The 17069-nt window shown below is 38.1% G+C and overlaps 1 long non-coding RNA gene across 4 annotated transcripts in view; it reads right to left on the bottom strand.

Moving 5' to 3' along the window:
* The window catches only part of LOC125696345 (uncharacterized), a 50857-nt gene that overhangs the window by 26153 nt on the left and 7635 nt on the right, over positions 1-17069 (bottom strand). For 3 of the 4 annotated variants that reach the window (XR_007378297.1, XR_007378295.1, XR_007378296.1), the window contains exons 1-3: positions 13531-13565; positions 5146-5196; positions 151-237 (exon numbers count right to left, since the gene is read on the bottom strand). This is a non-coding gene — a long non-coding RNA (uncharacterized LOC125696345). Of the gene's footprint in view, positions 1-150; positions 238-5145; positions 5197-13530; positions 13566-17069 lie in introns of those variants that run through there. The other variant, XR_007378298.1, reaches the window with a different exon arrangement.

Below are 17069 nucleotides of genomic sequence, written 5' to 3'. Positions count from 1 at the left end.
TGCCTCCTATTTGAATGATTTGCAAAGCAAGATCTTCATCCAGACTTGATCCTCTCCTCTGTGGATATATCAACATCTGTCCCTTTCTATAATGAAATGGCCTGTGTTAATGAAGCATTTGAGTAACATTGGAAGTTCAGTTATACTTACTGTGATAGCAGAGCTGATGACAGAGGTATCCAGCACTCTATTGTTATGTCTATTCTTTGACCACACTGATTTATACGTGTGCTGACTCTGGAAAACAGAATAATGAATTAAATAGCACTGAGACACTGACATATTTCTCAAGGAAAATGAGATGTGTCCGCACAAGAATATCCACCCATTCCAAACCAAAGTGATTTGGCTACTCAGGGATCACTGAGCACAGAAGACACAGGGAGGGAGATAATGGTGTTAAGGTGGATGCAAGAGGAAACTGTTGAGTTAGAACGCAGCTTCTTTGTCCTTTCTCCCAGGAATGCTTCCAGTTTGCCCCTTCTTACTCAGCTCCAAATCTGGTTCAGAGATAGCATTTTGCTGACTGAATTTATTACTGAGCAAAGACTGGCCAAGGGAGACAACACAGAAAATAATCTGAAGTCAGTCTAAGATTGAAAGAGGTAGATCAGCCTCCTCTAACGGCAGAACAGCAGATAAAGAAAACATGCATGTTTATAAAAAACATCTTTGGTGTAGCTGTTTTGGTTTTTATTATTCCACTTGTCCTCAGCTATTCAAAGTTATGGCATTTACAGTTGTAAACATTAAAAATGTAATACTCAATAGTGACCAATGTTTGTGCTCCCAGTAATTCAGAGAGGACAGAAGCTCCTTCAGAGGGTTTGATGACTGGCGGCACTAAAGATTTCATTTATACTGCTGCTTTGTGCAAATGTAGCAGCTGGAGAAAGTCCTCAGCTGGTGTTCTGAAGACTCCAATGGGGTCATATCAGATTTGTTTTGCTGCACTCACAACATGACCAAATTTACTACAAAATCAAAATACAAACTGTTCTTGTTGCTTTTCACAAGGCAGAGGTTTCTTCCTCCTCCTCACTCTGAAGGCAAGGCTTTCCAATGGTTCATCTTAGGATAGCACAAGGAACACTCTCCCTTCCCAGTCTACTTTAGTCATGACCCAACCTCACAACATGATGAAAGAGTGGAGTTTTTCATGAAGTACATTCAGGGTTTGATTCCTGTGCTGAGACAATTAGCTGCCATTGTTTCTTTTCATGATTTTTCCCCCTGAAGAGATCTGCATACATCAGTATTAACAAAATCTTGGCCCTCTGCTACTCCTTAGTTTGCTCTTGCTTGTTCAGTGGCTTTAGACTTTTCACGGGGTCTTACAGATTTACTCAACTTAATACAAAGTCGCAAGCGCTGCATCTGGCTGTAAATAAGGTGAGCTCAAAGATAAGGACGCTCACAAGCAGCTCACATCTTCCTCGTGCCAGCAGCTCCAGACCTGTATGCAGTACTGCAAATGGAGCCTCACAATGGCAGAGAGGGACAATCCACTCCCAGCCCTGCTGGCAACCCCGCTTCTAATGCGGTCCAGGATGCATTTGGCCTTCCAGGCCACAAGAGCACACTGCCAGCTCATGTTAAGCTTTTCTACTACCAGCACCCCAGGGGCTGCACCCAGCCCAGCCTGCAAGACAACAGTGTAAGGGGATGTTTCCCACATTTGGATTTGGGGTAAACATCCTTTTAATATTCTGATCATTTGGAAGAACAAAACATCAATGATGAAACAGCAATGTCAGAGCTCCAGAGATGTTATTCCTCAATTGGATAAGGAGGTGTAATAGCACCTTTTGATAGTATTACTCATGTTTTTAACACACTTGGAACAATTCCCACTGCCAATGTCTCAAGTCTCTCAATAGAAAGGGAAAAAAAAAAAAACAAAAAACCACAAAATACTACATGGGCCATAAAAAACAGATACCAGAGTAATGCAGATCCACTGATTATGATGTTACATATTTTGCACTTCCAAACAGTGAGCTTTAGAAATGATCTCAGTGAAAATAAGTTGTTTAAATATACCACTGTTCTGAAACTTACCAAAAACAGACTAAATAGTTTGTTTCCTTGTCAATCTTTTGGAGCTGCTGTAGGATCATCTGGATAAACGTTGCGTAAGTGCACTGAAAATATTAATGATCCTAATAATTTGATCAGCCCATTAGAATGAGAAGTCCAGAAGGTCCCACTTTGTCCCTCAGTATCAGATTGAGGAGATATTAGCAACTTAGAACAGAAAGGTTAGTGGGAAGTGATGTGAAAGAATGAGCTCCTGAGAAATACTAGGAGTTAGAAAGTGTTTCAAAGAAAAGGAAAAGGCTTCTATTCTTATTAAAGGTCACAAAGGCAGAGATATTTGCATCTGTCTCAGTGCAAGCTGAATTCAGTCCACAAGTAGAATGCTCCACTATGCTGCCCAGCTCCTCTTAACTACTAGTACTTCTGTTAGAACCAACACAAAACTCCCAAAAGAGAATAGACTTTGTTTCAAGTTATGTCTCTTTGGATCATCTTCAAGATGTATTTAAATCTCAATAAGTAAATAAATAATTACGTCAAACATCAAATTACACTCAATTATGAGCACTTTATAGCCCATGCCCTCCTAAAAATAATGGCATTTTTAAACATTCGGTTAGTATAAGCTCTTACATAAGTGAGTTTAAAGAACATAGTCTAGATGGCAGCTAAGTTTAAAGGTCTTTTGGTGTACATTTTCATGTTTGTGCCAAAGGTGCAGGCTAACAAATGATGCAGTCTTTATAACTCTTAACAGTGCAAGGTGATGAAAACTGACACACAGTTCTCCAGTTTTAACTTCACCATTATAAAAATACTAATTTTGCTCTGATACCCATAGTATAAATGAGATGGGCCCTGATTGTTTTGGGGATATTTATGAGTTATCACAGCTGTTAGAGGTGAGGCTGGTTTTGGATTTCCTATCTCAATGTCAGCTAACCTCCAGGTGTACTTCAGTCTGACTTCTCAAACAGGGCTTCTTGTTTCCATGCTTATGTCTTACAAGAGCAAGGCTTCTTCAATTACAAAATCCTATAAATTCGGTAATAATCTGATGATTCTGATAGAACTATGATCATCTGAAAAAAGCCAGCACTGAGTTCTGACACTTGTTATGTCACATAGCTTACTAAATACAACCATTTCTGTATGCAAGAATCACGGATCATTTGTATGAGCAGTCACGTAAACAGCAAGAATGTAACTTCAATCCATCTTAAATTATCAAATTATGATGTCATAATATTTGTTACATCATTTACAAGTACAATAAACATCAGGATGAATATTACACCTGCTTAAACCAGAAATACTGCAGCTGATAACCAAAGATGTAGCATAAATTGAAGAAAAGCCTTTTCTTTTTCATATATTGCAACAAGAACAATTGAGAAAAATAAATTTCCCTACTTTTTTTTTTTTTTAAAACTTAGGTATCTTGTATATAAAAATAAAAACCCCTGAGCCAGGAGTTCTAATTTACTCCTGATTACAGAAGTAATTCTAAATTTCCTCCTGCTTACAGGGCAGCCTGTTCCAACACCTCACCACTCTCATAGTAAAGAACTTCTCTCTGACATTCAACCTTAATCTTCCCTCCCTCAACTTAAACCCTTGTCCTTCCATTATCTACCCTTGTAAAGAGTTGACTCCCCTCCTGTTTGTAGGCTCCCTCTAGGTACCAGAAGGCTGCAATGAGAACTCAGCCTGATCCGACAGACATAAACCAACAGCAGTACAGCCTCCAGCAGAAGGGTGCAGAAATGACTTACTGCCAGCAAAAGTTTTAACTCAGCCAACAGCCCAAGTCCAGAACCTCTCAAACAAGGCCCAAAACAAGATCAGTTTTGTTTGCTCGTTCCACAGATAATGCTTCTTTTGCTATACCTACAAAACTGGAGCATCTATCCACAGACAAAACTGGTTGCACTTCATAGATCAAGCCAAATGAACTTCATTTAGAAGAGTGTTTTACTATGATGCCATAAGTTTATTTTTGCTTTAGGAAAGAAAGGCAAGAGTAACAATTACGTGCTCTCTTTCTGGAGCTCAACTTCATCACGAACAATAAACAGTTGCAGGTAGCAGACAATTTACTAAAGTTAATCTGACTTTGAAGTGTATGTTTGCCCCTAGAAGGCTAAACATCACTTCTTAAGGAATCTGTCATGCTGAAAAGAACTTGACTTTTCTAGTGGAGCAAGGGATAAATACAAATACAAGCCAATCTTTCCTTTGTTATGCCTCTGATTTCAGTTGTTCTTCTGTGTCAAGTCAGAAATCAACACACAAATAATCTGGCAAGTGGGAAACTCTACAATAAGCAAACCTCCTACACCAATGAAGAAGGGATACTACCCTTCCATCAGCAAATATTTTGAGGTGTGTTTAGTGAGCCACACCAACATTCATTGTGCTAGGGATCAGTAGGGAAGAGCTCTTGCAATTCTGCTCTCTGTCGCAGCCTTAAATAAGTCTGACTTACATTTTAACTACAATTACTACAAGTCCTAAGGGGATGGAAAGGCTTTGGATGTGCAGTACAGTAGCAAATGGTGAAAATTTATCTTTCAGTGGCTGTGAGATGGCAAATGAAACTGAGGAATTTATGAAAGGAAACAAATACCCACTGGCACAAGCACTGCCCAGGGCAGAAGGCATGTTAGCCAGCTCCGAGGACTATGCTCCAATTGCTGTATCTGCCCTTGCTCCCAGCTGGCTTGCAGCCACCAAACATACAGTTTGGGATGAGCATCCTTTGTCTATCTGCAGCTCTCTGTGTAGGTACACCCTTTCGCTTACTGGAAGCACCTTTCAGCTTCCTCAATTTTCAAAGCTCATCTGAGCTTATAAATGCCTACAAAGTACTTTCATACATGATATTCAGTTCTTATTTCCAAGCTAAGGAGTATCAAAATGCAGCAACAGTCCATGCTTATTTCTCTCACTTCGTGAGCTCTGTTATGGGAACCTTTGGCCAACACTTTCTCATCAATTAGCAATTCTCATCAAGTGAAATACAGGGTCACTTTGCTTCCTCGTGAATCACGTAGCAGCCACAAAGGATGGGAAAGGTTCACAACACTGCACTTTTGTACCTACCTTTGTAGGATGTGGGATTTAGAAGCATGTCACAGTGAGACACCCCGGAAACTGAAATAGGAAGAAAATAAATGCCAAATTTGTTAAGTTTTAGTATGTCATTCAGCAAACTAGCACACAACTCTGGGAGATCGGTGGTTTTAAGACAGCTTGTACAAAACAGTATTTGGAAGATAACCACTGAGAGAACTCATCCCTTGTGACTTCCTGCTGTCAGCTGCCTCTCGCACATGTTCAGCTACACAATCTGAGACAAAAGATCTGAAAAGCATCTTTAAAGGTCAAAACCACAAACAGGAGACAAATCCTTTATTTCTTTTCAGTGACCCTTGTGCCAGACCAGAGAGCAATACATTGGGAAGTACTTTTCTTCTCAAGCACATCCTTCTGCGATGATGGTAGTGCTTGAAATTCAGTAATTACTCTGTTTGATGAACACAGGACAACGAGGAAGAATACACTTCTGTATCACAATACAGGCACCATGAGCATTCCTGCTTAGCATGATACAATCACATACAATACAAACAGGCACACAAAGCCTACTGCCCTACAGGGCCTGATTTGTCAACATGAACGCAATTCCTCCCCTCTCAAAAGGAATTTTTTCTTTAAACAAATAGCCCTGTTGATATCAATAATGTTACTGAATGGAATACAGTGCTCAGCAGGCTAAGAAATCATTGATTCTATATCTTAGCCAAATACTCTATTTCTGATAACATCTTTCTCTAATTCCACACTTTCACCCTGCTCAGAACTGCCTCTCAACACCTATTTTCTATTCTCCATACAAGACCATTCAGATGGAAAACACCTCAAAATCCACTAGAAACAGGGAATTTTTAAAAATGAGGAGAAAAGACTTCCAGTTCCAATTGTTAGAACATGTGGGAAAATTTCTGAGAACTGACCATTACACTGGATTTCTTTCTATGGCTGCCACTAATGCCCAGTCTCATATAATGCTAAAAGCGGATTTCAGAATTAGTTAGACTAGGAAAACACACAGTGAGGTGAAACTTGATCTGTGAGCTCATCCCACAGTTAGAGTACAGGAAACATAAAATAGTCAAGAAGTCTCTGAAAAATGCAAAGTAAAAGTGGAAAGATCAAAAAGGAAACCACAAGAGGGCAGATAGACTACATAATGGATGATGAAATGATTAAATGCAGATGGGAGAAAAAGGGAAGGTGTCCCATCTCTTCACAAAAAACCTCATTTGGGAAATCAAGTGTTTTATGCAAAAGACTAGAAGTTAAGAGCATGAGGAGAATTCTACTTGTTCCAATTGAAGACTGTAGAATTTTTAGTAGCTGAACAGTGTTTTATCAAAGGTCATGGATATTTGGAGATCCTCTGGTTATTCATGGGAACAGCTGACACACACCTTTGCTCCCACATAGCGTAGCCTCTCTGCAGGCACTGGCAAGCAAAGTGACAATTAAGTGGCTGGTCTCATGACAGAGACTTCAAAGTACTCTCCAGCACTGAAATCAGAGCTAAGGTGGTAGGCCAAGCCTGTATTCATACACAGGAACCTCACTATTTGGGAGGAAATTGGCTGTGAAGGGATTTCTTGCAGGAGTGAGATGTACCTGGCTGAGACCTGCTGTTTTCAGAGTCTGCCTTTACAGACAGTACTGTGGTCTTCTTGAAGACCACCTTAAAACACTCACTTCAGCGGACCTTGCATTTACCCATACCTGCTTTACAGCTAGAGGACTAGTCAACCAGCATGCAGGAGATCTTTAGCACCTTGCTTTCTTTCATGCCTGAGCCCTTTTGCACTTCAAGTTCTTACCGGGCATCCAGATTTGGGGCACAGCAGAAGACAACACGTCAGTCACTACTGCTGCTTCTCTTAGAGAAACAGCCTTGATCTGCAGCTCTCTTGCTAAGGCAATCTGGCCTGAAGCTCCAAAGGAAATCAATACTCTGATGCAGAAAATAAAGAGTAGGCACAATTTACAACCTGAAAGAAGTAGGTAATCTGTGCTTAGCTATTTCCAGTGTACTTGATCAGAAAAGCCTAAAACAGATGATACTTCTACTGAACGCAGAGTCCTTATATTCAACTTTCATTAATTGTGGCTATGTTCTCTACATTAAAGAACTACAAAAACCTCCCAATCACATTCTCAATGTGCTACATAATTTATTGCAAATGTATTTGAGTAACCTGTAAAATTTTCAGTTTCAAAGGTTCCCATTTTCTAATGTTCACTCTGCTGTCTTTTGCAGTCTCTTAAGATTATTACCCATTTTATCTTAAAGATATACATTAAAAAAAGAAACTCTATGCTAAAGATCCAGCCTAAGTTCTGCTTTAATTCACCAGAGATTTCCACCAACTTCAGAGGGAAGAAATCTAATTCCAAAAGAGAAAACAAAAATTAAAAAAAAAAAAAAAGCCTTTTAGTGAGATTAAAACCCACATCACCTGCCATCAGTTCACAATGCTACACAGATTATAATAAGAAGGTAACATGCTCTGAACTGTACAGATATTTTCAATACGATGCAGCTTATGGCAGTGACTGCACTACCATCAAAATCTGCAGATCCAAATTATTTGGAAGGGTGCTCAAATGTGAAGTATCCTCATCATACTGTATGATGATATGTCATCTAGGGAGATCTAACAATGAGATTGCTCATACTGAAAGAGCAGTGTAAGGCTGGATTTTTCCTTGTTGTATCAGGTTCTAAATCAATAGCCTTCATTTAATTAGCTATAATCATTGCTTGATTAAAAGTTAAATTTGACAAAGAATATTTCAGAAAATGCAATGCAGCTGAGAGTGCAGCTGACCTCCACTCATATGATCTATACCAGACAATCCAGAATTTCAGTAGATATCACCATGATGCATCTGATGGAATTAAGGAAAACCCGTACATTCAATTAATGGTAGCTATTCCAGGGTAATGAGGACCTAAGGAGTCTGCTTCCACACCGAGCAGTTCTGAAAAGGGAAGGATGCACAGAGACCTCTCTAAGCAATACTGAAAAAATACCACAACCTTTGGTCCTCCATCCAAAGGGATGGGGGAAAAGGAAAGCTTTGGAAAGGGCTGGCATTTGGTCAGTTCCTAGCTGATTGTGATTTAGCTCAGGAAATGGACTAAGATTGAATCCAGTCAAGTTATAGAATATCTGTTGGACAGCAAGTATGGTTTACTAACAGAACAGTTAGATTGAGTCCTTTTGTATTTATTTTTTCTTGTATGGCTGTGACAAACAAGTTTATACACAACACTAATATTCTGTTTCAAATTTCTGCTTTTAGTTGCTCATAATTTTGCTGCAGTCAAAACAATGGTAATTAAGTTAAGTTGCCTGTGTAATAAATACTAAAAATGTCAGAATTAACTCCGACCCTCTGTGTATAGCAGAAAACAGACTATCACAAAATATTTTTTCTGTAATCTATTTATTGTATTGGGCAAAAAATAATACTCTCTGAGGAACTGGACTGGCTCCAAGAGATCTGCTTCTTTCCTAATTCTGACACAAAGTAACACTGAGAAGATGTTTTTCTATATTTCAGAAAAAGAACCAAAGTTTCTTGAAAATAAATTCTAAGATGATCTTTTGCAGCAACTCCACAATTGCTTCATTTTACATTTAAGTTAACAGGTAAACAGTCAAAAGTTTGTTTTCAGCATCTTTTGCTTCACTGTATGCAAAAGGAAGACAAGGGGAATATTTTTTGCAATCGTTCATCCATTCATAAACCACAAGATAAAAAGCGTGGAATGACTGAGGTCCATTGCAGCCTTTTGGCATTTACTGAATTAGGAAATTTGATTTTGAAAGTTTAACATTTCAGTGATTTTTATATTGTCAGGTGTTTTTTTTTTTTTTACTTTTTTCTTTTTCTTTTTTTTTCATCATTTATAGCTGGATAAGCACAACCTCACAGTACTGTATCATTGCTGCTTTACTTCTGGACAATCACGGCAGCCCCTAAATTCTTATGTATAGATAGAACAAGTTCAGCTTTGTTTAGTATGGTAATTATTAGTAGACAGGTGTTGTCAAAGAAAAAGAAATTGAGAAATTGTGCTGTTTTCTATATTCCCTTTCATAGCTCAAGGAGTATTCAGATAGCACTCTCAGACAGAGTTCAGGTGTTTTTGCATGGAGACAGGAATTGGACTCAGTGATCCTTGTGGGTCCCTTCCAACTCATATTGTATCATCCAATGATATTATTTGATATACTATTTTTCCACTCTGCATCATCTCTGACTTCATGAATGAGGGCCTTTAAGGAGTTTTGAAGTGATCTAGTTCTAGCGGTTAGATTTTATCCTTTAAACCACTGGTCAAAGAGAATGCTTCCATCTCAGAGAGTTTTGTTAGTAAAAAAAAAAAGAATCTGTGCAAGATACTGCTGAGAAAATCGTCACTCAATTTGTAGTGCAACCACTTACCCATGTACAGCCCACCAAGCTCCATATAACTCATTAACAAAAAGCCCCAGATAACAGTCAAAGAATGCACTATGCCCTACCTCACCATTTAGTAATTTTTATTTCTATGAGAATTAAGGCAAGTACTTTACCTGTAGGGACAATTCAATCTTATATTTAATATACAAAGGCATGGTAAATGGCTCATTGACTTGTGTGACTTGTATCAGAGGACTAAGTCATATTTTATAATGACTTTGCCTATTTTCTCTTCTACAGTTGCATATCTTACAAAAGAACATCTTCAGACATTATTCCTTACATGGAATTGCACAACAATGAAAACTGGAACTGAATGAACACTTATGTCAGACAACTTACACTCCTGATGTGTGAAAAAAATAAGAAATGCAGTGCTTTCCTGTGACTCTAATGGAGATTCTACAGAGTTGGAGTAAGAAGTGAAAAAAACAGAACCATATTTAAACCTCTACAAAAACAAAACCAAGTCAAAAAACACCAAGATGTAAAGACTGTAAAGTATGCTCTACAACAGAGGCTTCAAGCCCCTGTTGGCCTTGTCTGCTCTGAATGAGCAGGGACATGATTTAGTGCTCAGGACATGATTTAGCTGTAGGTTGTTACAGTTGGGGTAGTATGGTTAGGTTGCAGTTGGACTTGATGATCTTGATGGTCTTTTCCAACCTGAGCAATTCTACAATTCTATGAGGTAGATAGTCTATCTACAGTAAGCTGCAGATTTTGCTTTGACAGTCATGCTGTCATCCCTCAATGAAGAAAGGAGGGGGGTAAAACGTACTGGTCTATGAAACTCAGTGCAGCCTTCTGGTAAATAGTTAAGATCAACAAGGCATTATTCAATACACTTACAGTCCAGATTCCATACTAGTGAATCTCATTCAGAGGTACACATGCAACAAGAAACAGTCTTACATGTTTAGAAAGCCTACCAGGATTTTAGTTTTAACTGCTACTCACAGTGAAAATATAAAGGGCAAGAATCTATGCTTACAAAGTGTTTAAACCAATATTCTTAGGCCGTATAGTATTGAAATTTCCCGTGGTTTCCAGGGGCTACAGGCATGAACAACACTTAAGGAATGTGAAGTATATTGAACGTACTATTTCAGCAGACATCTGAAATAAAATTCCATAGGCCAGCTTTTCCACTGGAAGGAAAAAGAGATTTTCAGAGGGAAAACAGGACTTTAGGAAAGAAGTCTTCACCTGGTTAACACAGAACACCATCACATTTCTTGAAAAACAGACCATTAGCTATCCTTTTAGCAGCTGCAACTCCTAACTAGACTTTAAAAAACAGTAATTCCACATTATATGTTGTAAACTATTGCTCATGATTTTCCCTGTGTCAATTTTATTGTGCAGAGAATCATAACCTTCTTTTTATTTTTTTGAGTCTTTTAAAACCCTTTCAGGAAAAGGCAATGTATAGAACTGCTTAATTACTCAGGCTTAAAAGCTGATCAGAGCAAAATTTAATCCATCATCAAAAGCACAAAAATCACAAAGTGACAGGTTACTGAGGCTCTCTGGCTAGCCCACTCCCCCCACAGGAGCAGGTCTAGCCAGAGCAGGTTGCTTGCCGCCCTACTCAGCCCCATTCTGGATACCTCCAAGGACAGCCATTCTCCAACCTCCCCAGGCACTTGATCTAGTTTTTGACCACCCTCGTGGTGAAAAAAATTTTCCTAATAGCTACGTGGCGTTTCCTATATTCCAGTTGGCATCTGTTGTAGCATTTCTTGTCACCATAGTTTTCTGAGAAAAATCTGACTGTCAGTACCCTGAAACAAGGTGGTTTGTGAGAGCAGTAAGGTCCCTTTGTAGCTTTCCCTTCTCCAGGCTGAAGAAAGCCTCTCTCTGTACACTATACACCATCCCTGATCAGCTTGGTGGCCCTCCACGGGGCCCATCAATGTGTCATGCCCTCACTCCGGAGTGCCCAGAACTCAAAAGGCTACCACATATTCAATATGAGACATGAATGACACATACATATGCACACACATAAACATACGTGTATATAGAGAGGAAAGGGAAATAATTTGCATTACAAAGTAGTACTGCTTTTTGATTAGACCTTCATTTTTAGGCCCCCATAACTTATATTCAATTGTTGTCAATGGAAATTTAAATGTAAGAATATTTAAAGTAACTTATTCAAGTTAAAGTTACCTGAGGAAAAAAAAAAGAAGTAGGTAGCTGTGGTTCTTAAACTGTGGACAACTATAATTCTGGGTGAAAAGTCATACACACTGTCATTGTTTTTCCCAGTTGAAGGAAGGTGGAAGCCAGATTTTGAAAATGCTCAAATTATTTAAGAAATTACTAAGTGTTTGGGAAATCAGCATTAATCACACCATTACTCCAGAACATTCACAGCAAATGTTATAGTTACCACACATAATAGTAACAAGTTTTGGTTTTGTTTAACACGGACTTTATGAAAAAAAAAAAATAATCAAGAAACTTCTAGAGGTTTTACTTGAAGAGATGTCTGTTGTTTTGTTCCCCCCCCCTCATTTGCTTATAATCCATGCATATTTCCATTAATTACAAGGGTGCCAGAATAATATTGCAGACATTTGCAGAGGTGCTTAAAATGGTACTGCGTTTTCTAGAGGCAGAACTCAGGCTTCTGCATATTTTCTTCATTTATTTCTCTCTTCAAATGCTTTTTCTATTTCTGGATAAACCAGTAATCTAATCTTCATTCACTTTAGAAATAAAAGACTTCTAAAGGATATTGCAACTTGCCTGGATATTTATTAATGACTGCTCTTGTTCTGTGATTATACAAAGACTGTTTGCACAAAGAAGTCTCACTGGCTTGAGTTAAATACAATATAACGGAACGTATTTAGGTCAGTAGAAAATCTTGTTGGAATCCTTTGTATAATCTTAAATCTTTAGCTATATAAACTTTAAATACTTTTCTGAAATAAAAGCAGTGTCAACACAAAAACTTATGCTAAAATAACAAAAGCTATTTTTAAGGGCAAATTCTCTCCACATAGTTTTATTTTCAGAGAAGGAAGCCCCATATTTGGAAGGAAACACTTCTTCCTACTACCAAAGCTGTACAGCTGTAACCAATTGCTCCATGAGAGTGCAACCTGATTGCTTCCTTTTGTCTGAAATGAAATTCAAAGAAACAGCTTCAGCTGTAGGTGAACTAAATTTCTCTTTATAGACAGTGATTTATTTTTTTTTGCTTCTTGTTTAAATGGCTTTTGGATCATGAAGTTCTGTAATCAGTGAAATTGAAAGTAGGTTCTCAAATATACAGTGTCTAAGGTGTGTTTTGTCTGTATTTGACAACAAACAAGCCTAATTCAACAAAATATTTTTGTATTACTTTTATATAAATTTATTCATATGTACACAAGTTTTTACCCCTATTCTTTTTCTTCTATAGAACCACAGCACTGCTATTTGTTTTGTTTTAATTTCTCCAGGCTCTGGCATTACTGAGGCCATCTAATAGGATTATTTTTTGACTCTTTAGTTGGTGCTGTGAGAAGGAGCAAAGCAACATTCTGCAGCTCAGAATCAAAAGCCATGATCCTCTCTCTCTCTGTTAGGCTAAATGGCAGCTTTAACCTTGGAGCATCATGCTTTTGAACATCCTTGGTGCCACACTAAACAAATAAGAAAACCTACCCAAAAACTCTATCAAAGAATAACGTAAGCATCTATATATATGCTCTCATAAATATTATATATATATATATAATATATTATATAATATATATATTACATATATAAAATATATATTGTATATAACACATATATAATATATAAATAAAAAATATAAAAACTGTATAATCAAAGAATTTTAGGATGTTATAATCACAAAATAAACAAGAGAGTTAGGCAAAGCAGACTACGATAACAAAAGAGAATAAATAGAAAGCTTACCCCTATCCTGGGCTCTCTCAAAAACACCAGCAAAGGCAATCTCCAAAAGAGATCCTTCCCCTCTGGTAGCCAGCTCTTAAATAGGTCTAGGAGGGCTGGAGCCTGGCTCCACCCCTTCCAGCAGCACAGGTGAATTGCCTTCACCTGTGCTCCCATGGCTGACTCATGGCTCACCTCAGGTGATCAATCAGAGGTTCAGGCCGTGACTCAGCAGCTCCCATACATAAAAACTGACTTGGCAAAATTTCTGGAACCCCAAACCTCAAATCTGTGCTGAAGTAGCATTCAGCTCCTATAGGCAAGGATGAAAAGGTTGTCCTTGAATATAACAACCTTGGTCTATTAAAGAAAAAATAAAAACAACAAACACACAAGAGGAAGAAGATGCAATGGCCAATGGTCCTAAAGAAGACTGGCTGTTCATAGCTCTTCCCTTACACTACTCATCATCAACCTATATTGAATTCATAGACCCAAGGAAATCTTTGTGCTACCTCTAACCAATCCAAAGAAAATAACCAAGAAAAAGCAAAGCTTTCATCTATGCCTCTATTTAAAAGCTTTACAGGGTCTGCCAATACATATTAAAAAAAAAAAAAAAAAAAAAAAAAAAAAAAAAAAACAAGAAAAAAAACAACAATAACTGCTCTAAGCAGTTGGGTGTAAACACAATTTACTCTGATTCTCATGAGTTAATATCTCAGCAAAGCAGAACTCTGGTCATTTAGTTTTATAGATCACAACCAATAGCTGAAAATTAGTCCAGGATCCAGAAAGCAGACAATTCAGGACCATAAGGAAGATTTCTAAGGTGAATAGGAAAGCAAATCTCTCATTTATTTTATACAGTAGCCTCAACCTCTCTTTGAGATGAGGTTTCATAGCAGAGAAGTCTATGGGAAAATGACCAGTGCGCATAGCAGGCTGCTGAACTAAACAAATCTACTTATAACACTTACACAACCTTCTTCACACTAGCCATCTGCTCTCCTTTGCACGGGGTCCTCTGTCCCATTAGCTCATCTTAAGAAACAATGAGATTGCCCAGAAGCAATATATACAATCTAGACACCCTTAAACAGGCAGCATTTATCTCTGCTGACATGAGAGGAAAGGATGAACAGTTCGGTGTCTAACAGTGTAGTCCAAACCTTCTGAAGAGAATAAAATTGAAATCTTCTCTTCTAGTGGTTGTACTACTTGGCTCTTGCCATGACAAAGTCACAACTGTTTGTCCTCATTCATCCTGGATGCTTTCTTCCACAGCTGATAGAGTGCACGAAGTACAAAAGAAACTGAATGTATACTCTCTAGTGACCACATATATGCATGGAGGGAAACAAGCAAGTATTGCATGAAACTCATTAAGAAAACAAACTTTGGCAACTGGAAATACTCAGCAAGGTATCATCAGCAAGAATCATCTAAAGGATACTTCATTCATATCATTTAGCAAAGAAAACAAGACCATTTTGCAATCCAAGGTAGTGAGGGGCTCAGCACAGATCTAAATCACCTCCAGAAGGAGATAGTAATGTATTCCTACTCTACTCACAGCTCACTAATCAGAACAATATGGGTCAAGCAGCACTGTGGCTAAAAGACAAAATGATAATTGCCCCCATACAGCATTAAAACTGAAATGAAAATACACTGGGAAAAGTGTGGTAACAACAAGAGCATTGGGTAATAATTAGCAAGATTTTCACCAGTAAGTAAGGAAACAGTGTGCTTTTCAAGTAAAATTCAGAGTTTATGGCCCTTAACAAAACTCTGACACCTACTGTGTCATTAACAGACTCAACACTTCTCTATACAATTCTAGAAGTAAAAATGAGATAAGTCATAAGCATCATAAGAGGACATCAGAAGTTTTCCCAAAATGTATGTTATTCTATTGAAAAATTCCAGTAATGAAGATGTGCCTCTCTTGGCACTTCTGCTTCTCCTTCACAACTAAATAGATCTGACAGAACTGAACAACATCACTCACAGAGAAAGAGGCAGCTCTCCTTTAGTGAGGGACAGTGTAACAATTTGGATGAGAAACACTGCTCTGGACTGACCTAACCTGTCCAGCAAAATGAAATCTGTTAACTACGGTTATGCAGATGCTGTGGTGACAGCATTAACATCCCTGTTTGTATTTGCCAAGTCTGGCCGAATGATTCCAGGAATAGATGCAGCCTAGAGCTTTCTACAAGAGGTACCTCATACCTGAAAATAACCTACTGAAGGCAAAGTCTGCTTTATAAAGTGAAGACAGGCACTGGGCATATGCTAAATAATTTCAGTAGTTTTCAAGTCCTTACCCTCAATAAGCTCCTTAAAACTGTCACATCAATTGCTCCTAACTGGAACAGTGATAATAATAACAAAAACAAAAAAAAAAATTCATTTTTATGAAATTTTTCATTTTTCTCCATTTGATGTACCTATCTGCATCTCCTGTAGACCAAAAAGCTGCCCTCCATTTTGATTTTGACATGTCCTAGCTTATGGAGGTTACAAACTTATGTTTTTGTGATTCTATGTTCTCAAAAGCTAAGTTGAGCCACCACCATAGCTGTTTAAGATCAAAGGAGCAAAGACAGCCACTGCAGAACTGGGGATGTTGCCTGAGTACTAACAACCCTTTAAATGTTTATCAAACACAGAGGAAAGAGGAAAACGTATTTGGCTCCTGTTTTCTCAAGCAGCAGAAATAAAGAAAACCTGAACAAAAGTAAAACAAAGTGAATCATAAATTCCCCAATGCTGACCTTTTAAGTTTGACACTGCAGCTCAGAAAACATTAATGTGGGTAAGCAGCTGTGAACTGCCTATAAATCCATTTAGGTGTGGAACCCCTCTGACTTCAGCTGGGCTTGGTTAAGAGGAGGGGGAAACGCAATCCATCTGCTTTCTATGATCAGGGCATGAATGGAAACACTGCAGTGGGATGGTTTGGTATGGCCACATTTTCACATCAGCCTGAGGAAACCTTCTCTTTCCTCCAAAATCCCACCTTAAATGAAATCCTAAATGAAGTCAGTTCAGACAGCCTTAACAAGTTTGCGATCATCTCAGCTGAAAGATTCCTCCTACTATACACAACATACTAAGTTTGCAGAGTTCATTACTGTTTTGTGCATTAAAAAAAATACTCATTTTCTGTTAGTATATTGAAAAAAATCATTTCAGGTTCAAAAATCTGGGACACAATACTTGTGTATACTTCCAAGACAGCACAAGGTTAGCATGTAGTTTCTCAAGCAGCAACTAAACTAGTGATGTGCCTCACAAACCAGTGGAAGATAAAGTGAGAACCTGTCAATGCCTTTGAGTACATTTTTACTATCATCACAAGGAGCCACAGTGCACCTGTTAAACATATAAAAGGCCCCTAATTCTACTCTTGGGTAGATCCACACATCCCTGCACACAAACCTATACAAAGGGAAATACTGAAAATAAAAGTAGAACAAAGAATTCTCACATGTATGCATTGGTGAACCACTTACAGAGAAAAAAAAAACAATTTTTATTGAGCTCAAGTT

The sequence above is a fragment of the Lagopus muta genome, chromosome 7 (assembly GCF_023343835.1).
Source record: "Lagopus muta isolate bLagMut1 chromosome 7, bLagMut1 primary, whole genome shotgun sequence".
Taxonomy (NCBI): Eukaryota; Metazoa; Chordata; class Aves; order Galliformes; family Phasianidae; genus Lagopus; species Lagopus muta.
The sequence above is the reverse complement of the archived record's forward strand: the minus strand, read 5'-3'. Positions and strand labels throughout refer to the sequence as shown.